Source organism: Helianthus annuus, chromosome 4 (genome assembly GCF_002127325.2).
Source record: "Helianthus annuus cultivar XRQ/B chromosome 4, HanXRQr2.0-SUNRISE, whole genome shotgun sequence".
NCBI classification, from domain to species: Eukaryota; Viridiplantae; Streptophyta; class Magnoliopsida; order Asterales; family Asteraceae; genus Helianthus; species Helianthus annuus.
Window position 1 is genome coordinate 2,331,155 of NC_035436.2, and position 27,505 is coordinate 2,358,659.

The 27,505-nt window shown below is 35.2% G+C and overlaps 1 long non-coding RNA gene across 1 annotated transcript; it reads left to right on the forward strand.

The window, feature by feature from the left end:
* The first annotated feature begins 2,269 nt into the window (after positions 1–2,269).
* Positions 2,270–13,783, forward strand: LOC118491688. Its single transcript, XR_004891939.1, has 3 exons — positions 2,270–2,567; positions 5,153–5,206; positions 13,655–13,783. It is a non-coding gene; the product is annotated as an uncharacterized LOC118491688 (long non-coding RNA).
* Positions 13,784–27,505: the final 13,722 nt, after the last annotated feature.

The window sequence follows — 27,505 nt, forward strand, 5'->3', positions numbered from 1 at the left end:
AATGGATTCAAGGTGGCTAGTGATAATTGATATAGGTGGCGACAAAGATATCCACGACAAGCCAACATCGTGGTTGTATTGGTTCTTGGGGAGGCAACTATGAGGTGGTGTTGGTTGTTGCGTCAGTGAAGGTGGTGGATACATTGTGGAAGTGCTTTCGGCGACGACAAGTAAGCGGCAGTGACAAACAATTGTCATGGATGGTGTTGATCCATTCTAGAATTGTTTAAGACAATAAGCTTTATAAAAGTAACATGCTTGAGCTCATGACATAATTTGAGTATCCCAAATTGACTCATTGTATAATTTAAGTTGATCTAAATAAACTAATATACAATTATTATTATTAACCAAAATCAAGTTAACTATGATTGCCAAAATAGCTATAAACCAAAATCAAGTTAACTATGATTGCCAACATAGCTTTAATGAAAATCAAGTCCAATATTCAGATTTCAATTTCATGAGAACTCATAGACGGAATTCAAATTTCGTCCGATTCATATTTCATGAGAACTCATAGACGGAATTCAAATTTCATCCTATAAAAATATGCCTATATATAGAAAGTAATTCATTATTCCTTGATAAAGGATGATACTTATATGGAAAGACAAATAAGATTGTTTGAATTATTGACAACTAGGATAACCTATTAACATCAATAGGGGAAAAAAATAAATGACGATGAATGTACAACTTCTATTTCATTGGGTACAAGTTATTATTGCAACAAACACCAAAGTTCTTTGGTAATGTGTCTTTCTCAATCAAACTTGTTAAGAACTCTTCACTTGTCACATTTAATGGATAGGTGAAAATTCCGTGTTTTAACTTTGAAGCTTAAAGCTAGACACATCATATGGTTATACATTTGTTATCGCTATAATTGAAACTTAAATCCGATTGTAAAACATTTGTACTACTCGAATGGTCTTTTCGAATGTTATGATTTGATGTGTCTATTATCTTATTGTTGATTATCATTAATGAAACAAAAAACACGTTAACACAAGAGTTATGTCGCTTTAATATACAAGAGTTATGTCGTTTTAATAAGCTTCTAAATATTTTTGTAAATACATTTCTTCAGTTCACCAGACCCATCTTTTTTGTATTTTTGTTAATCATTTATAGGCATGTGAATTTCTAATACGACACAAACATTTAGCCACATAAATCGATCTCGATGTCTGGTTGACCATGCTAAAAAGCCGTTTATGTTTAGAATCTTTTTGAATGGGTATGCTATGTTAGAACTTAAAGATTAACTTTTAAATATGTGTTAGAGTTCTATAGTTTGTGTATTTGTTTTAGAGATACTAATCTATAAACTTGTCATTTTAGAGTAGTAATATGAAAAAGAACAAAAAAACTTATTCGTTACAGGAAGATTTTGCCTTTGCCAATGAACCATTTAGTTTTCTTATTTATCAAGTTGTAAACCCCAATTTGTTCTCTCTCTCTCTCTCACTATATATATATATATATATATATATATATCCTTTCAACGTAATTGTAAAGCTTGTTAGAGCTAATCAAGTATTCCTAGTTGCAGCCTGTGGACATAGTTTCCTCACTGGAACCAAACAACGTAAAATACTCGTGTTCGTATATTGTGCTTTATATTTTCTCGTTTACTATTGCGTGTTCGTTGTGAATCGTTACTCCGCTGCGCCACCAAAATCTAACATACGTATCTCAACGGATTTTAAGGTTCATGACGTGTAGTGGTTCATATTTTTTTAACGCAACCGGAGACACCTTTACTCCACACGAAAAAGGGCACTTACAAACTTTCTAGGTTTGTGTCGGATTTCAGCTTGACAATCGATAACCCTCTTTAACACCACCCTTAATTACTTTGTTGATTTTGTGAAAAGAAAACTGTCTAATTATTGTAGCTCAAAAATCATAAATGCGTTCGTCTGCATGTTATGTCATATTCATTTACTACAATTTTATTAAATTACTCTAATTATAGTTAACTGCCCGGATAGTTTCTGCGGTTTGCTATTTTTTCATCTTTAGTCCCAATTTTTCAATGTAGCATGTATAGTCTATGTGGTTTAACAAACAGTTACTCGGGCAGTCCATGTAATGGATGAGCGTTAAATAATTTAGATAAGTGGGTGTAAAATTACAAAAATACTCTTGGTCTATGTTTAGCTGGACTGTCGTTGGCCTTTTACTCACGCGCACGTTAGCATCACCCACCATCTCATAAAAGTCAAGTCTTTGTTTCAGTCAATACGTTATCATACATATATACACACCCGCCATATCTCCCTCTCATCTCTCTCTCTCTAACACAATGTCCGGTCGCCGGAGAAACAGCTCTAACATGATAAGTACACCTGACCGTTTTAGTTATCCTCTGTCACCGTCGCCGAGCTCCTATTCTACCTACTCGTCGGAAAAGTCAACTTCTGGCCGGAGCCGATTCAAAGGTGTTGCAAGATCCGTTGCCGGAGTTTTTGTTGCTTGTTTTTCTCCGCCGGATGAGGACTCGCATCACCATATCTCCTCCGCATACGGTGGATCTGATGCATTTAGTTCAACATCAGGTGGTTATTGTAACAACTCGTACTTTCGTTGTCAAGAGAAGGGTATTTTAGTAACACGTGTATTTATTATTATTATTATTATTATTATTGTTGTTGTTGTTGTTGTTGTTGTTGTTGTTGTTATTATTATTATTATTATTATCGTCATTACTTTATAAAATAATAATAATAATCCACAACGAGAGGTTTATTCGTTTATTTATTTAATTACCTTAATATTTAATAAAATCGGGCCTATTTGTTTAAGCAAGACACACAATTATTTAACGGGTCACACACACTTGGGCTAGGAATAACCCGACTCTCTAAACCTAAACCCTACCTATTTAAGCATCCTTATACCCCTCACACCTCTTTTAAAAAAGGGGGAGACTATTTGCACACTTGGTGTGTAGATAGTCGGTCCAAAAAGGGTTTTTTTGTCCTATATGCACACCCTGCAATGTCGAGCTGTGGCTAAAGCGCAGCGTTTTGGTACGGTCAACCAGACAAAGACTGACGGGTGTCTGACGGGTCTGTTGACCGGACCAAAACGCCGAGCTTTGGCCGTGTTTTGGTCCTGTCAACCAGACATCCGGTCAATCTTTTGTCTGGTAGACAGGACCAAAACGCAGCCAAAGCTCACTGTTTTGATCCGGTCAACAGACACGTCAGACACTCGTCAGACTTTTATCTGGTTGACCGGACCAAAACGTCGCGCTTTGACCATAGCTCGACACTACAGGGTGTGCATATTGGACAAAAAAGCCGTTTTTGGTGTGTCCGGCAGCCGCACCCACACCCCTCCGAACCTCCTTCTTCTCCGGTCACACACTCAGCCCCAACCTCCTGTTTCTCCTTAAACACCCCCCCCCCCCCCAACAAAACACCCACTTGCCTTTTTAAAACACCTGCCGACCACCACCATTGCTTGGTGGCGGTGCACGGCGGCAACACGAGAGGAGAGAGAGAGCGAGGAGAGATAACGGGAGCGAAACACGGGCAGAGACGGCCGGAGCGCCGCCTCTGCGACGACGGCGGTGATGAGTCTTCTCCGACGAGATGACGATGCTGATGCTGATGATGAAGATTGACGACATTGATGCTGGTGGAGACGTGATTGACAGCAGCTGTAGCCACCGGAGGTGATGGCAGCGACGGCGGTCCTTGGTTCCTCTCCGACAAACCTTCAGACGGCTCGGGTATATGGTTCAGCCCGGGTCGCGCACCGATCAGATTCGGGTCAGGTGTACGTTAGGATCATTCGGGTTACGGTTTTGGCGCGAGAGCTTTGGTTCAGACTTGATTCAGCAGGTTCGGGTCACAGGCCGCGCACAAAATCGCTCGTTCTTATAACTATGTATGTGTGTCTATTATGGATTTGGTTGAATATTTGTGTGTTAACTATTTGGGTGTATATATGAGACATGAAAGTATGATTTCTTTTATGGGATTAGTGAACTAGGATGTAAAATGTTAACATGAGACTTTGATTTATTGTTTGGTGCATGATGGTTGATTAATATTTAGGTGTGATTAATTGTTTCGGATATATGTATACCCAAGCCTTGTATACGTTGCATTCTTGTGGTTTTTGGTTAAATATTTAGGTGTGATTAATTGTTTCGGATATATCTATACGCCTAACTGTTTCGAGTGGCTTATTTGACTTAGGAACTTGAATATAAAAGTTGATTGATGATTTACCATTTGGTGCTTAATGTATAATGAATTATTGTTTAACCGTTATGAAGGGTTGGTTGATGTGATCTCTTTACATGTCTGATGTTGTAAGAATGATAGGGTTAAATGAAATGTGAGCATAAGCTGAATTGGGTTGTTATTTGCATCAGTTGTGTTATAGGATATATGTGCACAGATTGTTATGTTTGATTATGGCAAAATGTTCAACTTGACTTGTTAAATTAGGATGTTCAAAGGGTATTTGACAGTATGCTATGATGAATGATTTAAATAAGTATAGGTATAAGTTGAATTACTTATGTTTTATGATGAAGCTAGGTCGCACACTCTTGTGGACCGCACATTCACGGGGTACAAGCATGTTAAACACAGAGTACATCCATTTAAAGCATGACCGCACACTACCCAGCGGCCGCACACTTTCGTGTGGATCGCACACTGGGTAGTGGGCCGCACCGCCCTGTTGGGCTTAGCTTAACGGGCCGCACAGTCCCTTTGCGCCTTATCTATTAGTAGGATCGCACATTCATTTAATTTAGTCACACATTACACTCGCACATTCCATATGTCGCACAATGTATGACCGCACACTTGTCAAGGTGGTCGCACACTATCGGATGGACCGCACAACGGACAAGTGGGCCGCATACTATTATTGGGCCGCACGGACCGAACACTCCTAAGTCTGGATTGTATGTTATATTGTTTGGACCGCACACTTGGAACATGTGATTAGATTGTAATATATACGGTCCATGTGTGATGTTACGAGTTGTATGCCATGTGTTAAATGCGTGTACATATGTGATGTGTGGTACCTTGTATGCTGCTTGATTTGTAATGTGTGCCAATACGTGAAATACTTGTATACGAATCTGATTAAAACTTGGTAACCATAATAGGACGTGGTTGGCCAAAACTGTTAAACAAGTAAACTATCTGCCGAGCAAACCGAGGTGAGTTCACACTTTTTATAAAACATGTATTCTCGGTGGACTGGGAACGAAATAAACAACAACTATCTCCTTGTGTGGGATACCATTACGTATTCTCCTTGGGTAGGATACGGGAAACCTTGTCCCTCTTGCGTGGGACAACATGTTAATTTACTATTATACTACATGTCATAAGCTGTCACACCCCAACCAATGGCGGAAACATCGGGATGAGACGAAGTGTGAAGATTGCTCGAGACATCATAACGCTAATAATTGTGACAAGTATTTAAATAATCATTTCATTTCATTTCTAAAGAATCAAGTACAAGGTTTTGAAACAAAGTACAACAACATGAATAATAAAATGATACAATACGAATACAATTCTTTCTAAGTGGGTATCTAAGCATCCTACTAGATTCCATGCATCGTCAACATCCACCTGTAACATGTTAAAATAAAGTTCAATGCAAAAGCAAAGGCGAGTACACAAGTTTGATACGTACATAGCAAAAGATAAGTTTTGAACTATTCCTCATAGCAAGCATGTGATTCAAGATAAGCCTTTAAATATGGTATGTGTCTAACATATCAAACCAAGGAAACGCAATATGCTCATGACATAACCGAGATAAAGGGGCGGGTCGTTAATCCTATAGCGCTACATATGTCACGGTTTGGCTCGTACGAAGTTAATGATAAATTCAACACATAAGATAAGTCCAAGTTTAAAGCATCAAGCCATCACGTATACAAGCATGTTGTAGGAATGTCCATGTGTTTAAGCAAAATGTTCATGTGTAAGTTTGTTGATAGATAAACATGTTACACCCCAAAAGTGGTAAAAGTAAAAAGGGGGAAATACGAGTATACTCACAAAGTTTGCATATGCTTTCCAATTATCCAATTATTGACGAGTTGATGAGGTTGGAAGATTGAATGTGTAGGGTTAAAGTTCAAGTATGCTTAGATTCGAGATTCGGTATTCAAAACAACATAAAAAGTAAGATATGTGAATAGCATGTGAAAATAATCATCTTCAACACCTAACACTTGTATGACACTTGGTAACCACAAGGGTTATGATAATGTTTTCATGAGTTGAACACCCATAAGAATCACAACAAGGTTTAGGTCTTAGGTGATGTTCTACTACTTTAACATATAAACATGAGTTCAACATCAAAGGTTCGAATGAGTATATATATATATCTAGGTTAAGTACTACATATTATTTAGTCCAATAATTCAAGTAGGAGGTACAAGATTAGATTCTTCATTTAGGCACCTCGTGTTATCATAGATGTCATGTATGGGGTAGGAAGGACATGCTTCCATTTAGGAACCCCTTGAATGTTCACCACATCACTTAGTGTAACAACAACCAAGGAGGGTCATGAACTAGGATTTGCACGATAACATAAACAACCTAACTATAGAGAAATCATCAAATCACGTGAGGATTGTATGTAGGACAACCCAAGTTGTTCCCTAATCACTCATGTATCAAAGGCTATGTTTGACATGATTTGTGGGTTGAAACCCTAGACAAAACACCAAGTTTATGAGGTTTAATCATCTGATTTTGAATGTCTCAACCTTGTTTTTAAGCTTAACCAACCATGGGATAAGTTGTAAGCATTAGGACATAGGTATGAGATGTGTTGAACACAAGTTACATAGGTATAAACAAGTTTTTGATGAACATAAAAACAAACAGAAAGTTTATGGATGATTTCGGGGAAATTCTAGGTCTGATTTCTCCAAGGAGAAGTCTTGGAATCGAACCCCATGATTATCCAAGTAAGTAGGAAAAAGAATCAAGTGATTTCGTTAAGAAATGAGTGAGTTATGCTCATTTTCGTGAAGGGGTGTCAATCTGCTCGAACCTTTGCTTTCAGCTACAGTTTGGAGGATGTTTTGAGAGTTTTTAGTGTTGCAAAAGTGGTAGAGAGGCTGGTTATAAGTGGTATTTATAGGGGGAAGGATTAGGGTTTCAATGGGTTGGGCTTTGGAAGTGTTTAGAAGGGGTTACACCTTGAAACTAGCCCACAAAACCCAACTATATGGGGCTGAATTTTGCTGAATTGGGGCTGCCATATTTCTTTATTTTTTTATTTTTTTAAAACATTATAATGAGTAATTTTGTTAGTTAAGTTGTGTAATAATATGCAACAATGTTTCCCCTAACTTGTAACAAGGTGAAATATGAAATAAAACATGATTTAACTAGGTAAAAAGTGTAATGTACAAGTATGTAACATGTTTGTAAGTGACAAGTATATGTCACATATTAGATGATTAACCGTTGTATAAATAAGCATATTATTAGGGGTTTTTAGGTATCAACAATTTAAGGACAAGCATGGACATGCATCGTGAATAAGTATCGTATAAGTATGAATTACAAATAAGGATTCGATGTACAATGAATTCGAACGTATGAACATGTATGAATATGTAGATGGTGAATTTAAAGAAATACGAATTTTATTTATGATCCAAGTCTCGGATTTTACAACGAGAAGACGACTATAATAATACAAGATTTCCAAAAATAGCATTACAAGGCGAGCTTTCTAATTATGGAAAGTATGTAGAAGCAGGGCGTTACAGTCTCCCCTCCTTTAGGAAATTTCGTCCCCAAATTTATTCAAGAGGAAGACTTGAAAGAGTTTTGGCAAAAGGTGACTATTAAGAATTGAGACTTGAAAATTTTGAAAAGTAAAAAGTATGAAATTTTGAAGGATGACAAGATAGGTTTGCAAAGGAGTTCGTTTGTCTAAAATGATTTGAGGTACCAAACATAATTGGAAAAGTATAGTTGCGTATATGGAATTGAACGATTGACTCTTAGTAAACGAATGTAAGTATAAGAATGGCATATGTATTGGATAGACAAAAGTAGCGTGCTAAGAATGAAGTCTCGTCATGGATAATTGGATATAGCGCGTTTGTGAGTTGTTTAAAGTTTGAATTAGGTCTAAAAGGTCTGCAAAACACTGATTTTCTCATGGCACGTCTTACGAAAGTTTGGTAACATGATGAAAACACTTATGTATAGGAAGTACCAGCGGCGTATCCACCATGTTTTGACCACATTACGTCCGTTTCGTGTTCGGTGTCATGTTACGTTTCGTGTCTTACCATACACAGTAGTACACTCTATGGTTTTTCATGAGCCAATCACTATAATCTCGTGTGCACCCGCGATTATCTTGATCGTCGCATGATCCGCATAGCTTGTACTAGTTGTGTATGAATCGGGGTATACATAAAAGTTTAGAATGTGTACGTACAAGAATATGGTATATAAGCAAGTCCATGTTTAAGTATGTGTGGGACCCATGCAAGCGAATCCCTCAGGTTACGCTCGCGTATAGGTACGAATGTATGAATCATGAGTATAAGCAAAATTATGAGCATAAGTATAAGTTTAAGTATGAATATACACGTAAGTATGGGTATCAAACGTACGCGTAGTATGAGTATACGTGTAAGCATGAAACGTATAAATATAATTAAAATCATAAAACGCATGAGTACAAGTATGAATACGATTACAAGTATAAGCATAAAATGTGTTGTTATGAATATGAGTGAGAGGGTGAGTACAAATACTATTGATTATGTATATAGTATTAATTGAAACATAACAAAGTTACGTATGTAAGAGTGCTCAAAAGGTTGAGTATGTAGATACGAACGATATAAGTGAAATTGTTGCGATGAAGCGACAAAACGTGTATGATGACATGCATGTATAGTTGTTTAAACGAAACGTTGAGTTTATTGAATCAAATTTAAATTGGGCTTGGTTTAAAAAGGTAGAATATAGTTTGCATATGTAAGAGGATATAAAGTACTTGTTGGTCATGCATATCGTATTTTGTAATGAATGGAAATGCTACCTTTGTTTTAAAAGAGTTTACGAAATCCGAAGATGGTCGGTCCCCATGGAGTCTTCTTGCCCACGTGTTTTGAAAAATAGGTGTAGGAAAAGGTAAGTTCGTTTCATCAAAACAAGAAATTTTGGAGTTTTTGTGAATACGTTGATCCTTGGAAAAGGGATTTATCAAAGGTCTTAGTGTTCATTTTAAAGGGTTTTGACAAATGGTTCGTTGATGTTGGAAATATTCTTTGGTAAAACGATCTCATAATATCTATAAGATCCTATCGTAATTGAGAAAGGTTGGTTTGGTTTCAATTAAGAATGGAAGTCTCTAGTATGACGATATAATGTGAGCAAGTTTTAGTGATTAAGTCGAATACGAAGTTCATGGGCAAGAGTTTCATTGGGCCGATTAAATTGATAGGTAGCATTTCGTAAGGTTTTGAAGTTTGCGTAATTAATTGTTTTAAGACATGATTAAGAATCTCGTGTATATGAGTTGAGTACGTTTTGACAAATCAATGTATTTTGAAATCGGTATGAGTGGGTATTTTGAATAATGATAAACAATTTGGGTATAAAATATGATCGAGTTTGCATAATAAGATATTTTGAAGAGACGTTTTGATAACGATCACCTAGGTAAGGGAATCACCCCTAACTCGTTGGTGAGGTCGTTTTTAAGAAAAGGGGAGTGGAGTTAATCGTCAAGGTAAGGAAATCACTCCAATCTCGATGATACCTCTCCACTAGTTGTTACAAGGAATATGAATTTAAATTATATGAAAATCATGCATATATAAATGTATCGAAAAGGTTTGATATGTTGTGCGTGTGAAAAGAGAAATCAAGGTAAACTCGAGGTTGAAAGATTGCATCGTATAAAATGAACAATAGAAACACATGTTTGACCAAAGTTTGGAGTGTTCCAAACGGAACTTTGACTAACCAAAGTGGTCGAAAAGTCTTTTGAATTTGAGGAGCATGCTTTGGCCTAATAGGTAAAATACTCTCGCCGACAAGTCGGTTAACGGTATTTACCCTTCCGGTTACTACATGTCCCAAATCAATCGAAATTTCGAGACTTGGCGGAATTTAACAAAAATATCAAGGAGTGGAACTAGTCGCCAAGGTGCGGGTTTCACCCCTAACTTGAAGATTTCGTATCCTAAGTGTGGTTGGTACTCGTCGGGTCAAAATTTAATTTCAACACTTTGACGAGGGTCCACTAGAGTTTGAAATTCGAATTTCTCCATCAAGGTGAGGATTTCACTCCTAACTTGGTGGTGAATTCCGTGTAAAAAGAAAAGTAGAAGGATTGAGAGTCATTCACCAAATTGTGGGTTTCACGCCTATTTTGGGTGAACTCGTCTCGTTTGTGTAATATGTGTGTTGTCGGATTTAGAATAGTCGAGTAAAACGCGTGAGGAAAAGTGTATATTAAAGATTAAACAAACAAGTATAACATGTCAAGAATATCACAATAAAAGTGAAATGATGAAACGAATATTAATGCATAAAAAGTATGTCAAGAACACACATAAAGGATAAGACGATGAAACAGGTATTAACACATAATAAAAATAAGTATAGCATGTTAATTGTTAAAGCATAAGTGACACATATGCTTACAAGATCAAGAGAATAAATAAAAGCAAATAAGATAGCATGCAAGTAGTTTTAAGTAAAAGGTACGAATAAGGCTCTAGAACTATAGACTAGGTTAAATCATTCCTACTTTTCCTAATTCCATATAGTTATGGCTCTGATACCAATCTGTCACACCCCAACCAATGGCGGAAACATCGGGATGAGACGAAGTGTGAAGATTGCTCGAGACATCATAACGCTAATAATTGTGACAAGTATTTAAATAATCATTTCATTTCATTTCTAAAGAATCAAGTACAAGGTTTTGAAACAAAGTACAACAACATGAATAATAAAATGATACAATACGAATACAATTCTTTCTAAGTGGGTATCTAAGCATCCTACTAGATTCCATGCATCGTCAACATCCACCTGTAACATGTTAAAATAAAGTTCAATGCAAAAGCAAAGGCGAGTATACAAGTTTGATACGTACATAGCAAAAGATAAGTTTTGAACTATTCCTCATAGCAAGCATGTGATTCAAGATAAGCCTTTAAATATGGTATGTGTCTAACATATCAAACCAAGGAAACACAATATGCCCATGACATAACCGAGATAAAGGGGCGGGTCGTTAATCCTATAGCGCTACATATGTCACGGTTTGGCTCGTACGAAGTTAATGATAAATTCAACACATAAGATAAGTCCAAGTTTAAAGCATCAAGCCATCACGTATACAAGCATGTTGTAGGAATGTTCATGTGTTTAAGCAAAATGTTCATGTGTAAGTTTGTTGATAGATAAACATGTTACACCCCAAAAGTGGTAAAAGTAAAAAGGGGGAAATACGAGTATACTCACAAAGTTTGCATATGCTTTCCAATTATCCAATTATTGACGAGTTGATGAGGTTGGAAGATTGAATGTGTAGGGTTAAAGTTCAAGTATGCTTAGATTCGAGATTCGGTATTCAAAACAACATAAAAAGTAAGATATGTGAATAGCATGTGAAAATAATCATCTTCAACACTTAACACTTGTATGACACTTGGTAACCACAAGGGTTATGATAATGTTTTCATGAGTTGAACACCCATAAGAATCACAACAAGGTTTAGGTCTTAGGTGATGTTCTACTACTTTAACATATAAACATGAGTTCAACATCAAAGGTTCGAATGAGTGTATATATATATCTAGGTTAAGTACTACATATTATTTAGTCCAATAATTCAAGTAGGAGGTAGAAGATTAGATTCTTCATTTAGGCACCTCGTGTTATCATAGATGTCATGTATGGGGTAGGAAGGACATGCTTCCATTTAGGAACCCCTTGAATGTTCACCACTTCACTTGGTGTAACAACAACCAAGGAGGGTCATGAACTAGGATTTGCACGATAACATAAACAACCTAACTATAGATAAATCGTCAAATCACGTGAGGATTGTATGTAGGACAACCCAAGTTGTTCCCTAATCACTCATGTATCAAAGGCTATGTTTGACATGATTTCTGGGTTGAAACCCTAGACAAAACACCAAGTTTATGAGGTTTAATCCTCTGATTTTGAATGTCTCAACCTTGTTTTTAAGCTTAACCAACCATGGGATAAGTTGTAAGCATTAGGACATAGGTATGAGATGTGTTGAACACAAGTTACATAGGTATAAACAAGTTTTTGATGAACATAAAAACAAACAGAAAGTTTATGGATGATTTCGGGGAATTTGTAGGTCTGATTTCTCCAAGGAGAAGTCTTGGAATCGAACCCCATGATTATCCAAGTAAGTAGGAAAAATAATCAAGTGATTTCGTTAAGAAATGAGTGAGTTATGCTCATTTTCGTGAAGGGGTGTCAATCTGCTCGAACATTCTCTTTCAGCTACGGTTTGGAGGATGTTTTGAGAGTTTTAATGTTGCAAAAGTGGTAGAGAGGCTGGTTATAAGTGGTATTTATAGGGGGAAGGATTAGGGTTTCAATGGGTTGGGCTTTGGAAGTGTTTAGAAGGGGTTACACCTTGAAACTAGCCCACAAAACCCAACTATATGGGGCTGAATTTTGCTGAATTGGGGCTGCCATATTTCTTTATTTTTTTATTTTTTTAAAACATTATAATGAGTAATTTTGTTAGTTAAGTTGTGTAATAATATGCAACAATGTTTCCCCTAACTTGTAACAAGTGAAATATGAAATAAAACATGATTTAACTAGGTAAAAAGTGTAATGTACAAGTATGTAACATGTTTGTAAGTGACAAGTATATGTCACATATTAGATGATTAACCGTTGTATAAATAAGCATATTATTAGGGGTTTTTAGGTATCAACAATTTAAGGACAAGCATGGACATGCATCGTGAATAAGTATCGTATAAGTATGAATTACAAATAAGGATTCGATGTACAATGAATTCGAACGTATGAACATGTATGAATATGTAGATGGTGAATTTAAAGAAATACGAATTTTATTTATGATCCAAGTCTCGGATTTTACAACGAGAAGACGACTATAATAATACAAGATTTTCAAAAATAGCATTACAAGGCGAGCTTTCTAATTATGGAAAGTATGTAGAAGCAGGGCGTTACATAAGCATACTAGATGGAAACTCTATCGGAAAGTCCCTACACATTTTATACCGATTAATCATCGGGTCAAGGGCGAACGGGGTGTTAGTTGAATAGCGTTATTAGGTCTAACAAACCTAACACCGTGCCGTAGAGGACGGGCATGAACTAATATGCTTGGACGCTAGTCAATGACGATAGACATTGACGCGGGGCACTAAACATAACCTCAGTTAGTAGTCGGTATGGTACGGGTTTAGTAGTTTAAAACAATGGGGTAGCTCCCCATGACATGTTCTATAAAGAACGGAGTAATTTAACAAACTTATGTTTTTGGTACAAAACTAAACAACTGTGAACTCGCCAACTTTATGTTGACATCCTACTACATGCTTTGCAGATCTACAGGTACAGCTGCGGACGGACGTTGCAAACGGATGGAGTGTGTGTGGTTTGGAAGGTGGTACGTTTTGTACATTTGTTTAAATTGTGGTTTCCAACCGTGATAAGTTTATTTTACATTTCCGCTGCAAACATAAAGTACATTTTTAAAACTTTTAAACTAAATCACCAATCGTATCATTTGGAATAATTTACACATTTCGTAAACGGTTCAAAATAATTAGTGGTTGGATCCTGGGCAGTCGCACGCCTCGCGATAATACTCCGCATGTGGAAATTTTGAGAGTGTGATAGTTATCATTACCACCACTACCACTATTATTATTATGTTGTTATAATGGTGTGTTTTTAATTGATCATGAAATAGTCGTTTGAATAAATAATTTAGGTTAACTGTTGAGCACGGCAATGATGAGATCTAGTGTAGCTATGTGAAGGAAGAAACAGTTGTTGGTGGTGTTGGTGGAAATCGACAGTGGTGATGATAGCGGCGGTGGTTGTTGTGGCGGAGGGTGGTTGTGGCAGTTGGGACAGTGGTGGTGGCTGAGTGGTGATGGCAGGGGTGGAGGTAGTTGTGGTGGTGGCCTTTTAAAGGACAGAGAGAGAGTAGAGAGAGTGAGATGTCTGATATATATAGAGAGAGGGAGAGAGTAAAGAGAGAGAGATGGACTAAGGATATTTTTGTAATTATACACCCACTTAACTGAATTATTTAACGCCCATCCATTATAGGCACTATCCGAGTAACAGTTTGTTAAACCACAGGGACTATACGTGCTATTTTGAAAATGTGGGGACTAAAGGTGAAAAATGGCAAACCATAGAGACTATCCGGGCAATTAACTCTCCTCTAATTATTAATCATTTCCATAACGTACTTAAGATTACTTAGAAAATTGTATGTGTCCTAAAAAGTTATCATATAAAATGTAACTAGTGGTTTTCCCCACACTACGCGGCGGGAACTCAGTTGGTATCGATTGAGTTTGTTCCAGTAATGACACTTGTTATAATGACACTTGTTATAACAGCTGAAAGAGGAAACTAAAAGAATAAAGTCGTGATATGCCGAAAATGATATTGACCCATGTTTTATATCAATCGAAAACAATAAAAGATATCCATTTTGATACTACCAATATTAGTACCGATGTTCGTTTGAAATCGGTTCGGCTCGTGAAGTATCGATACTTCTTTACAATTAAAAATGCGAACTTTTAATAATGTTATTGGCACTCGTATAGTTTGTGATAAAATAAAGTAATAATGGATTTTAATAATCCTAACTATTAGCCGTTGGCGGCAATGGTCCCAACTTAAAAAATAATCAGTGGTGGTCCCACCTTTTCGTATATTGTAAACCAATGGATCTTTATTAAACCGAAAAGGATAAGGGAACAAAAAGAAATTAAGGTTTTTTTTTAGTAAAAGTCCATTAGTTTATAATATGTGAAAAGGTGAGACCACCACTGGTTATTTTTTAAGTTGAGACCGTTACCGGCCAACGGCCAATAGTTTGGATTATTAAATCTATTATTTCTAAAATAAATAAATTACTATTCACTGTCAAAATAAATATAATATTAAAACTTTAGATTTCTATTCATCGAGACTTTACAACGATAGCGGCACGATATCCATTTTCAGTAAAAGTCAAAATAAATATAAATACTAAAACTTTAGATTTATATTCATCGAGACTTTCTTTTATATATAATAAATAAATGAAACAACTTTACATTCTTAAGAAGTTAAGCTATCAATTTAATATCTATAATCTCTTAAAAATACAAATAACCAAATATCTCTATTCTCATTCCCGGTAACCCTCGGTGTACTGAATATGTGAATTCAGTTCACATGTGGCATACAAAAGTTTTCGTCTCTGGATTTTAGAGGTCAAAGTTAATAGGCAAAAAAGACAAAAAAACACAAAAAAAAAAATCATGTTTTACTGTAGCGGTGTACTGAATATGTGAATTCAATTCACATGTGACATATAAAAATTTTCGTCTCTGGATTTTAGAGTTCAAAGTTAATAGGCAAAAAAGACAAAAACACAAAAAAATCATGTTTTACTGTACCTAGTAAGTTGATTAAATTATATAATATAATATAATATAATATAATATAATATAATATAATATAATATAATATAATATAATATAATATAATATAATATAATATAATATAATATAATAGGGTGGGTTTCGGCTAAAAGTCCATATTTTCTACAAAGTGTACAAAGTTATAAAAAACCACAATTTCAACTATAAAACACACTCGAAACCCACAAATAACAATGTGAAGATCACTAAAACACAATATCCAAACCCTAACATTCCATAAAAACTTCAAACACAGCATCGTAGAACTATGAATATAAAACACAACATGATGATCATCATAAAACACACTGATGTTAGTCATTCGAAAATCAAAGCCTTATCATCTAAAACACAACACAAAACCCACAAATATGGCATTCTAGTAATCTTTACTTTGTTGTTTGTGGGGTTTAAGTGTGTTTTTTGGCTGAAATTATAGTGTTTTATGACTTTGTACGCTTTGTAGCCAACTCTCACCCTAATATAATATAATATAATATAATATAATATAATATAATATAATATAATATAATATAATATAATAATAACATATTTTATGAAACAAAAACTAGAATAAATATGAAATTGTATGTGTCCTAAAAAGTTCATATATAAATAATAACATATTCTATGAACCAAAAAGTAAAAGAATTCTTAGTTGGTGATGTTTAGAAGTGTGTAGACAAAACAAAAGGTAAATGAGTCCCTGATACAAACGTAACAAAATCATACAAAACCGACAAGTTGGCTCTTTAGACACTAATTTTGGGTGCCTCTTTTGTTTTATCTAGGGGTGCAAACGAGCCGTTTGAGCTACTCGAGATCGGCTCAATAAAAAGCTCGAAACGAGCCGAGCCTTATTGAGCTTAAGCCGAGGTTGAGCCTAAAATAAAAGCTCGTTTGTTTATCGAGCCCGAGCTCGAGCCTGGAATGTGAAGCTCGTTAGGTTCGTCGAGCCTTAATGTATACGAGCCGAGCTTATTTAAACTTGCTTACGAGCCGACCAAGAAATTAAAAATAAGCTTATTTAGTAAACGAGCACGAGCCCGATCCCATGCTCCACTTATCGAGCTCCCGAGTCTAAAAAGTCTATTATTTATATTTCTATTTAATATATTAATTAATAAATAATAAACGAGCCGAGCTCAAGGTTGAGAAAATACTAACGAGCCGAGCTCCAGCTTTGAGAACAAAGCTCGAATCGAGCTGAGCTCGAGCTCTCAATAGTTAATCGAGCTCGAGCTCGGGCTCGGCTCGTTTACGCCCCTAGTTTTATCATACAAACTAGTCTCTCTGCTATCGGCGTTGCGGAGAGGGAGGTGTAAAACCATATGCTAAGTAGCAACCAAACGACGACCAAAGCCGGGGAAAAACGTAAACAAAATCACAAATTTAACTTGAGAGACCAAATGGTCGCCAGACACCGTGCTAAGCAATGTTTTAAAAACCGGTTTTTAAACCAATCCGGATTAGGCTAAAAAATGGTTCAACCGGTTGAAACAGATTGTACCGTGCGGTTCAACCGGCTTAACTAGCTAACTCTATAATTTCATAAATTACAACATCAACTCAAAAGTTAATTAAAAAATGCATGATTACATATTAAAAATTGATCCAAAAGTAAATCCATAATAAAAAAATAATCCAAAAGATAAAAAAAAATCATTCAATTTTTCAACAAGCTCTTTTAAATGAAAGTGTACGATATGTTTAAGACATTTGAATGTTGAATACATCAAGTTCACGATCGCATAAAAGATGAAATATTATTATCACCATCCTCATCAAGTAGAGGATAACTATTTTCGTTTCATAAAATATTAAATAAGAACTTTTAGTTACGAATAATCATAATATATAAAAATTACGTAAGATAAGTAACATATATAATAAAAATAAGTAACAACCCAAACTAAAATAACCCTGGGCCGGTACCGGTATTACGTTTCAAACCGGTATACCGGATTTTACCGCCGGTACAAACCTTATGTCGTTTCGCTTATTTACCGGGGTGTTTCGTACCGGATTTACATCTGGAAACGATAATACCGGTATAACCGGCCGGTATTTACCGGTTTTTAAAACATTGGTGCTAAGTAAACAATCAAAAAACGATCATACCCGAAAAAAACGTAAAACAAATACCAAACTCATTCAACTTTTGTCCCGAAATTATAACAAAACCAAAATTTCTTCCTATACTAATAAACGGAAATCTTTTTTGGACACATGTCACTCTCTGGTGCTTTCTCACCTTATTTTCCTATTTATCTCTCATATTAAATAATAATAATAATAATTTCAAACAAAATATTAGATAAGAATAAGTATTTAGATAAGGATAAACATTTGTTTTTATTATGATCATATTAAATAATAAAATTATTAATTAAAAATTAGATAAGAATATAAACGTTTGTTTTTATAAATCATAGTAAATAATAATAATTTTTTAAACGATTGAAATTAAGGTAAATTAGGAATTAAAGGTTCTCGTTTGATATATATACTTAATAATTGTATTATTGTTTTCCTTTTCACTAGAATTAAATAATTATTATAGGTTGGACATATGCTTCTATCAAATTGTAAGTGTTTTTTACGCATCGCTATAACGGTAGGCGTATTGTTATAATTGGTTTAAACCAATCATTTATTGCACATTGCATCAACATGTAGAAAAAAAAACGTTTTTAAATATAAAAATTATATACTCCATTCAAAGAGAATTTAATTCTCGATTTTACGGTATAATTGTTAGGTTTTTCACATGTTTATCAAAGTAATTTTATCCAAATAAAATTAAAACGCAGCGGAATAAGGATTTAAAACATGTTACTTTGCAAGATTTAAAACCATTTTTAATGCAAAAACCCAAAATCGGATCCATATATGAAATGCATGCTATCAAAATACAACCATAGGGTGTTTTAGAATACTACCTTTCAAGAGCAAGGTGATATGAAGAAGATGATATTCTTGAATGGAAATCTTCAAATGAGAAGACCTCAAGCTTGCATACCCCAAGCTTCCAACGAACACCTTATGTTGCTAGGATTTCTACACTTGAAACTCAAATGAAACACCCTCTTGATCAACCCACCTTGGCCGAAATTTTTGAGGAGTTTTTAAGAGTTCTTACAACTTGAAAAAAAAAATAGTAACCATGAGAGAAGATGTTGCAAAATATTTAAAAGGAAAATCAAGTGCCTTATTCTTTGAAAGATTGCATGCAATTTTATTGGTGGAAGATCACCTTGGGAAGACCCAAAGTGGGCGGCCCAAGCCACCTCCCAACTCACCCAATCAAAATTTTTTCTTATTTATTTTTATGTCTCTTGTTTAGTTTTATAACTTTTATAAAACATTACATGACATCTTTATAAGATTTTATGCAACAAATTATAGCTTTTATAATGTTATTTAACCCATTAAATAACAAAATAAATATTCTCTCAAAATAAATTATCCATATAATTTATTGCTTTCTCAAGTGCAATTATTTAGAAAACCGATTTCTAAATATTGTAAGTGTTAATATTCATTTGTTCGATCATATCATAAACAAATATTATAGGTGTTTGTCTAGCTTGTTATTGGGTATGACCCGACCTGGATCATAACGTACTAGCCACATCAATTTAATATGTGTCTTGGGCATACAGAGTCCAACAATCTCCCACTTGCACAAGATACAAAGAAGATTGATGCAAGTAGTAAATAACGCCTAACAACGGTTCACTACCCCTAATACGTATGACGAAGTGCCATTCAATAACATCATCCCCTTCAAGTCCCTTACTTGAAAATGATTTAGGTGAATCTATCCTTTCGTTACAGATGTCATGTCAAATCCAGAGACACAGTGTGATCATTCTCTGTTGATTTAACTTTAACAGGCCTTAGACATCTTACTCTCAACGAATAAGAGGAACAAATCCCTTCTTGACTACATACGTCTCTCACAATCACCTCGTACCACACCTGAGCTTAGCCTTATGTACTGTCTTATTACAGACAGCGAAGAACTAAGTCAAGGTATAATATTTGGTGAATATCAAGACCCAATATGTATCTCAGGTCAGAGGATACTATGATATTCGCCTTTGATCAAATTTACTTATGATCAATCACAAATGATTCCATGCAGTAACATTTGAGAGCGGGTCAGTCCAATATTTGTATCCCACAAATATCTATGAACTTTGGCAGCAACACTTTGCTCTATATTCATACCTAATGAATATCCACCAATCCAAGTTCATAATAGTCTTACATTCATATTTGTTCCCACAAGTATGATCGACTACGGACATTTAGAATAATTAATTTATTCACGGATTTAAACATGCTAAAATGGAACATAACTCAAAATACCATAAAAGAGTTAAAATAACAATTGTTCCAATATCCAAATACAAAATAGATCAAATCCAATCACTAGAATATCGAAGTCCTAAGGCACAAGTATGACCCTCATGTTTTGGCCGTTCAAGGAGCTTCGTGAGTGGATCCGCAATGTTTTGATCGGTGTGAACTTTGCGAATACATATCTTTCCTTTTTCAACTTCATCCCTTATGTAGTTGAATCTCCGCTCAATGTGCCTAGTCTTTTGGTGTGCACGAGGTTCCTTGATTTGAGCAATCGCACCCTCGTTATCACAAAAGATCTCTAGGGGGTCTTGAATGGTAGGGACTACCCCTAGGTCGGCAATGAACTTCTTTAACCACGCAACTTCTTGTGCTGCCAATGAGGCAGCGATGTATTCTGATTCTGTAGTGGACAATGCTACAACATCCTGCTTCGAGCTCTTCCAAGAGACTGCAGCTCCATTCAAAATGAAGACATACCTAGATTGTGATCGAGAACCATCTCGATCAGTTTGGAAACTCGCATCTGTGTAACCTTTTACAACGAGTTCCTCTTCACCAGATCCATATATTAGAAACATATCCTTAGTCCTCCTAAGGTATTTCAATATGCTCTTAACAGCCATCCAATGACTGTTACCTGGATTTTGTTGGTATCTGCTTGTCATGCTTAAAGCGCATGACACGTCCGGTCTAGTACATATCATTACATACATTATGGATCCTATAGCAGACGCATATGGGATTCCCTTCATTCTTTCTTGCTCGTCCTTTGAGCTTAGACATTGAGTTACATTCAATAATGTCCCCTTTTGAATAGGTACCAAACCTTTCTTTGAGTTCTCCATCTTGAACCTTTTCAAGACTTTGTCAATGTATGCACTTTGGTTTAAACCTATCAATCGCCTTGATCTATCCCTATAGATCTTTATTCCCAAAATATAGGCAGCTTCTCCAAGATCTTTAATGGAAAAACATCTTCCAAGCCAGGCTTTTACACCTTCCATGGTTGGAATGTCATTTCCAAATAGTAGAATGTCATCGACATACAATACTAAGAAAGTGACGGTGCTCCCACTAGCTTTCTTATACACACAAGCTTCATCCCCGTTCTTGATGAACCCAAAATTCATGATCTCTTCATCAAAACGGTGATTCCAACTTCTCGATGCTTGTTTCAATCCATAGATTGATTTCTTTAACTTGCATACTTTGTTAGGATGTTTTGGATCGACAAAACCTTCAGGCTGGACCATATAGACATCTTCATCAAGATATCCATTGAGGAAAGCCGTTTTGACATCCATTTGCCAAATTTCATAGTCATAATATGCAGCTATGGCAAATAATATCCTAATCGACTTTAGCATCGCCACTGGCGAGAAGGTCTCATCATAATCAACCCCTTGAGTTTGAGTGAAACCTTTTGCTACAAGTCTCGCTTTATAAGTATCCAAGTTACCATGCATATCAGTTTTCTTCTTGAAAACCCACTTACTTCCAACTACTTTGGAGTTAAGCGGTGGCACAACCAATTCCCAAACTTGGTTGTCATACATGGATTGCATCTCTACGTTCATGGCTTCAAGCCATTTGTCGCAATTAGATTTTGACATTGCATCATGGTATGTGGTTGGTTCATCTGAATCTACCACATAGCATCCATCCATGAAAAATCCATATCTTTCAGGTGGATTACTAGTTCTACCAGATCTGCGAACGTTTTGTGTATGTTGATCAACCATTTGATCATTTTCAACAACCTCTTGTTGAGTGCTAGTATCAACCAAGCGTGTATCGGGTTGTGGTTCTTGAGCCTCATCAAGTTCCACTGTTCTATTAGTTCCTTCCATAAGGAACTTATCCTCCAAGAATTTACCCTTTCGAGCAACAAATACCTTTTGCTCTGTTGGATTGTAGAAATAATATCCTATATCATCTTTAGGATATCCTACGAAGATACACTTAATGGATCGTACTTCTAACTTATTTGGGGTGTATTGCTTCACATAAGCATCACAACCCCATACCTTCAGATATGATAATGATGGAACTGTTCCATGCCATATTTTCTTATCCACTTTCTTGGTTGGGGCCATATTTAATATACGAGCCGCAGAGAGCAAAGCGTAACCCCAAAATGATAGAGGCAATGTGCTTCTAGCCATCATAGATCGAACCATATCCAATAAAGTTCGATTCCTCCTCTCAGACACACCATTATGTTGTGGTGTTCCAGGTGGAGTAAGTTGTGAGATGATCCCACAACTCCTAAGATGATCTTGAAAAGCATCACTAAGGTATTCACCTCCTCTATCGGAACGAAGAACTTTGATTGTCTTGGTGAGTTGATTCTCTACTTCGTTTTGGAAGATTTTGAACGTTTCAAAAACTTCATCTTTGTGACTTAGCAAGTACACATAACCATAACGACTAAAGTCGTCGGTAAAAGTTACGAAGTATTTTTCACCATTCCTAGTCATTGGCTTAAAAGGACCACATACATCTGAATGTATGATGCCTAATAAATCTTTTGCCCTTTGGTTCGTGCCACTAAAGGGTTTCTTGGTCATTTTACTTTGTAAACAAGATTCGCATGTATCAAATGAACCAATTTCATTTGTTTCTAAAAGACCATTCTTTTGAAGTGTTTGCATGCGATTTTTATTTATATGACCAAGACGACAATGCCAAAGATAGGTCTCACTCAAATCCATTTTGAGTTTCTTGGTGTTTGCTTGGTACATCGAATTATCAAATGATGTATTATCATGAACCAATTCATAAATACCATTTGAAGGCGTAGCTTTAAAGTAGAACATGTCATTCATCAAAGCATAAATTTCATTGTTCACAAACTTAAAATCAAATCCATATTGTCTTAAAAGGGAAACAGAAATAATGTTCCTAGTCAAACTAGGAGCATACAAAACATTTTTCAAACATATTTCCAAACCACTTGGAAGTTTCAAAATATAGTCTCCTTGGGCTTCAACTTGAACCTTCGCTCCATTGCCCATGAAGAGACTAGTGTCTCCCTTCTTGTAATGCTTATTTCTTTTGAACCCCTGCAACGAATTGCAAATATGAGTTCCACATCCGGTATCTAATACCCATGTGTTAGAAGAAATAACATTTAGATCAATATGTATCATAAATATTGTACCTGAGGTTTGCCCTGCATCCCTCTTGTTTTTCAACTCTTTGAGATAGGTTGGACAATTCCTTTTCCAATGTCCTATCTCTCCACACTCAAAGCATGGATCGGTTGTGGCAACTTTTGCCTTCTTCTCTTTTGGTTTTGGTGGTTCTGCTTTTGCCTTTCTTTTTCCCTTCCCTTTGACGTGTCCCTTTCCCTTGGCAACATTTGCTTTGGTGTCGGGGTGATGCCCTTTCTTGCCTCCCTCATTGATCATTAGAACGGGTAAAGCCTTTTTACCCATTCCCGCTTCGGCCGTTTTGAGCATTGCATGAAGCTCACCAATGCTCTTGTCCCATCCGTTCATGTTATAGTTCATAACAAAGCTTTCAAATTTCTTTGTTAAAGAGTTGAGGATCAAATCCATAGCCAACTCTTTAGAGACGGGACAATTGAGCCTCTCGAGGCGATCAATGTGGCTTTTCATCTTAAGGACGTAAGATGAGACTGATTGGGTTTCCTCCATTCGACATGCATGAAGCGCTCGAACCGTTTCGAAGCGTTCTACCCTTGCTTGTTGTAGGAACATTTCCTTCAATTGGGTAATCATGTCATATGCCCCATGATGTTCAAATTCCTTTTGAATCTCGGGAATCATAGTTCCCAACATGAGGCAAGAGGCTTGCATGGAGTCCTCGGTATACTTAACCCAATCATTGTAGGCTTCTACATCTTCCTCGTCAGGTTGGTCGGGAATAGGATCGTCCAACACATAGGATATCTTTTCTTGCTTGAGAACAATTCTCAAGTTTCGAAACCAATCCATGAAGTTGTTATGGTTGAGACGATCCTTTTCAAGGATGGTTCTTAGTGATAGGTTACGGACGGTTTGGGTAATCGGGTTTGCATTGTTAGCGGCCATCTACAAAATTTAACAAAGTTCAATTTTAGAATTTTCGATATTATTAAAATTTTAATCATTAATACCCTTTTATTGTCTCAAAGACAATTAATAATTAAAATCTAGAATCCAACGTTGCATTTAAATATTGGTTAGGTGACCTTTATCCCATTATTTAAATTAACAAGGTAGTCAACGTTTGACAATTGCAACCCTTTGCAACTTCTAGCTATATGGGATCGGTTAAACATCTTTATGTTTAGTTGGCATGTTTAATCCCATCAATACCTTTGTTCCCCATGCTTCGGTGACCCTAAGTTCATGGTTTCCAAATCAAGTCGTCCAACTTACACACACATGTGAGTTTACACACATAAGTGGTTAGGTGACCTTTATCCCACAAACATGGTGAACCCACCTCAAATATACAAGTTTCCTCAAATGTGGTTAGGTGACCTTTATCCCACAAAGAGTTCCCAAGTAATTCGAGTGTTGTATAAACGGATGGTGTTTGACTTGTTTTATAAAAGGGATTTTTCTTTTTCAAAATTCTAGTTTAAAAAAAATTTTATGTACCATATATTTGCATGCATTCAAATCAATGGTACTTTAGTGAAAACCAATTTTCAAGGTTCTTTTAATAAAACCCATTTTATTATAAAATCATTCATTTTTAGTAAAACCTTTTATTAATCGTTTTAATGATTTTGTAAGAACCAATTTTAAGCTTGTTACGGGTTAGTTGTTAAGCATGCATATCCAAATATCATCCAAACAACCATAAAAAAAATATAACCATACAAGCACAACATACATATCAATAGGTGCATAACCATAGCCAACTATTTTGACCACACTTGTTAGCCGAAATAAGTGTGCCAAAAGGTCCTTCCTAAAGGGTGAATATTGACACAAAAATGTGTCGTTGAACTCCCACTTGATCCCGCATCCAAATGCTTCAAGTCTTCATCTTGTGTTGTGATTTCTTCATATTCTTTGAGCTTCCAAATGTCTTTAATATTCAGCTCCAAACTCCTTTGGACTTCAAAAATGTGTTTTGGTTATCGGGCTAAAATCCCGTTAAGAACTATGAAGTCCTTTATGCCCGAAAATGGCAAAACCCAAAACCGCATTTTTGTGTGCATCTTCTTTTACATAAAAGTATCCTAATACATTTTCTAGTAAAATAAAATGCATCTAATCTATTTACTTACATACCAAATGAAAATAAATAAATTACATATTTTTACAAATGGAAGACAAAAATAATAATTATTACAACCCATTGAAAAATAAAATCACAAACACAAATATATTCACACAAGGTCATGGCTAGGTTATGAACACCAAAATATATATCCAAATATATATTAATTTCAAGAGCAAAAAGGTTTCCTTTTATAACCTATATTTTTCGGCCAAGAATGAAAAACCGAAAAATGTAAGGTTTTGTCTAAACAAAACAAATCATCCATATGACATAATTTTTCCAAGATTCCTTTATGCATGTAGGAAATAAATCTTGAAAAAACAAAAGGAAAACCATGGATAAAATTTCGGCTATTGGGTTTCTCCAAACCCGAAAATTTTTAAATCCGATGAAGCAAGCACTCATATAAGCGGCTCTAGATGCCATTGTTGGGTTTTTCACATGTTTATCAAAGTAATTTTATCCAAATAAAATTAAAACGCAGCGGAATAAGGATTTAAAACATGTTACTTTGCAAGATTTAAAACCATTTTTAATGCAAAAACCCAAAATCGGATCCATATATGAAATGCATGCTATCAAAATACAACCATAGGGTGTTTTAGAATACTACCTTTCAAGAGCAAGGTGATATGAAGAAGATGATATTCTTGAATGGAAATCTTCAAAGGAGAAGACCTCAAGCTTGCATACCCCAAGCTTCCAACGAACACCTTATGTTGCTAGGATTTCTACACTTGAAACTCAAATGAAACACCCTCTTGATCAACCCACCTTGGCCGAAATTTTTGAGGAGTTTTTAAGAGTTCTTACAACTTGAAAAAAAAAAAATAGTAACCATGAGAGAAGATGTTGCAAAATATTTAAAAGGAAAATCAAGTGCCTTGTTCTTTGAAAGATTGCATGCAATTTTATTGGTGGAAGATCACCTTGGGAAGACCCAAAGTGGGCGGCCCAAGCCACCTCCCAACTCACCCAATCAAAATTTTTTCGTATTTATTTTTATGTCTCTTGTTTAGTTTTATAACTTTTATAAAACATTACATGACATCTTTATAAGATTTTATGCAACAAATTATAGCTTTTATAATGTTATTTAACCCATTAAATAACAAAATAAATATTCTCTCAAAATAAATTATCCATATAATTTATTGCTTTCTCAAGTGCAATTATTTAGAAAACCGATTTCTAAATATTGTAAGTGTTAATATTCATTTGTTCGATCATATCATAAACAAATATTATAGGTGTTTGTCTAGCTTGTTATTGGGTATGACCCGACCTGGATCATAACGTACTAGCCACATCAATTTAATATGTGTCTTGGGCATACAGAGTCCAACAATAATTCATAAAAATGAATAAATGTATAAAAACTTGGGGATCCATCTCCACCTTTTTGTACCGTAAACTTTCTTGAATACAAATATAAGACGAGTAATTTATGAATGAAATAAACAAATAAGCATGAAGGTTTATACAACTAACTAAAATAATTTTATCTCATAATTTTAATGTATTATAAAAACGGGATTCAGCCCTATATAATACATATGTTTTTAATCTAATAATAAATAATAAACAAAAATAAAGTAAAATGTTATAATAAGTAAACAGTACATCAAAGTTCATTTTTAGAAGATAAATATTGACGATTGTATGTGTTAACATATGACATTATATTTTATTCAACACGTGCAATATACGAGTTTTTTAAAGATCTATCTTTTTTATTATTTATTATATAGAATTACATTTATACAAAATAAAAAAACAATGTAAAATGTTATAATAAGTAAATAGTACATCAATGTTCATTTTTAAAAGATAAATCTTGATGACTATTTATCTTAACGTGTAATATACGAGTTTTTTTAAAGATACATCTTTTTTATTATTTATTATATAAAATTACATTTATGCAACTCGTGTAATACGCGGAGTTCTAACATAGTTATTAAAAGAAAGAAAAATCGAAAAAGTTTGTTATGGAAAAAAACAATAAAATACAAAACCACTAGAAAACAAAAAAGTTATTGTTCATCCTTTTGTTATGAACGTCGACTTTGAGTGAACGTCGACCTTGCATTATACAGGAGAAATGATGATGATGACAT